At 38.4% G+C, this 1,503-nt stretch overlaps 1 non-coding gene across 1 annotated transcript; it reads left to right on the forward strand.

Annotated features, from left to right (window-relative positions):
* Positions 1 to 1,123: 1,123 nt before the first annotated feature.
* LOC112398795 (U6 spliceosomal RNA) lies at positions 1,124 to 1,228 on the forward strand. Its single transcript, XR_003003066.1, has one exon. It is a non-coding gene; the product is annotated as a U6 spliceosomal RNA (small nuclear RNA).
* Positions 1,229 to 1,503: the final 275 nt, after the last annotated feature.

A 1,503-nucleotide genomic window follows, 5' to 3' on the forward strand; every position in this document is an offset into this window, starting at 1 on the left:
GCTAGCAGAAGGCACCACGCCCATGAGCACAGGAAGCAGGCCTTCTTCCCTCTGCGCCCTGAAGAAGATGTGCACAGATTAACTGTCTTTCCTTGTTGATGGGACGGTTACTGGGTGCACTCTTAGCATTTAATTATTAAAGCTCTCCCTTCCCCCACACACATATACACAAACCTCTGCTTCTTCAATTTCTTAAAACCATTGAATCACATAATTCTAGCATTTGAAAGGAATTCAGCCATCCTCTAATGTCTCCTTTTATCATCACAGAAACACAGGATTCTAAGAATATTAAAAGTTACCTATTCTGCCGCCAACTCTCCCCATCAGATGTCTTATAATACACAAATCTACTTGGCATCCCAAGAGCACTTTACACATACTTCCATTTGTACTTGGCTCGTTCGATGTAACTATTTCCTTTTTAAAAGTTTAAACTTTTTTTATTTTTTGGAAAGCAATATGTTCACACAATTGGTAATTTGAAAGGTAAAAGAATATATACCCTATCCTATAGACAAATAGTTCTCCTCCACAGAGGCTACTAATAACAATTCCTTCAGTATCCTTCCTGGGATATTCGATGTATATATACTTAGGTATGTTCTTTCCTTCCCTCCTTTTTACACAAATGTTTTTACACTGGTCCGCGCCTGCACTTTAGCATATTTTGGAGATCTTTCTGTATCCAGCTTCATTCTTTTAGAGAGCTCTGTGGCATTCCATTACAGGGAGGTACCATAATCTAGGGACATTTTGGTTGCCTCCAATCTTTTGTATTACGAATAATGCTGCAATAAATAATCCCGTGCTTATGATATTTGGCACCATTATTTCCTTCGGATAGGCTCCCTGAAATGGAATCGCTGGGTCCACAGATATGCACACTTGCAATTTTGATAAATATTGCCAAATGTCCTTTCCTAATTTCTGTTCTCACCAGTAGGTGATAGTACAGCTTTACCAACAGTATGTCATGAAACTTTTTGACTGTTGCTATAATTATATATTTACCTGTCTCTTCCCCCGGCCCCATTCCCTCGTTAGACTGTGAGACCATCAAGGTTCCTCAGAACCTAACATGTTACCTGGTACACGATAGATTCTCAATGAATATTTCCTAGAGCTCGCTTCAGCAGCACATGTACTATAACTGGAAACATGTCAAAACATAGCATGGCCCCTGTGCAAGGATGACACACAAATTCCTGAGGCGTTCCATCGTTTTAGAGAGTAAATCTTAAATGTTCTCGACACACCAAAGAATGGTAATAGGTGAGGTGATCATTTCTCAATATATACGTGTATCAAATCAGCACATTGTACACCTTAATTTACACAATGTTACATGTCAATTATATCCCAATAAAGCTGTGGGGGTAGGAAAATGAATCCCTCCCCAAAATAAATAAATATACATTTGAGAATTACCTAAATGGATGAATGAATTCATGAATGAATTATAGGGCTCTTTAAATCAGAATTAGAAACGATGACCCTAAT

The sequence above is a fragment of the Neophocaena asiaeorientalis genome, unplaced genomic scaffold (assembly GCF_003031525.2).
Source record: "Neophocaena asiaeorientalis asiaeorientalis breed wild unplaced genomic scaffold, Neophocaena_asiaeorientalis_V1.1 scaffold332, whole genome shotgun sequence".
Classification (NCBI taxonomy): Eukaryota; Metazoa; Chordata; class Mammalia; order Artiodactyla; family Phocoenidae; genus Neophocaena; species Neophocaena asiaeorientalis.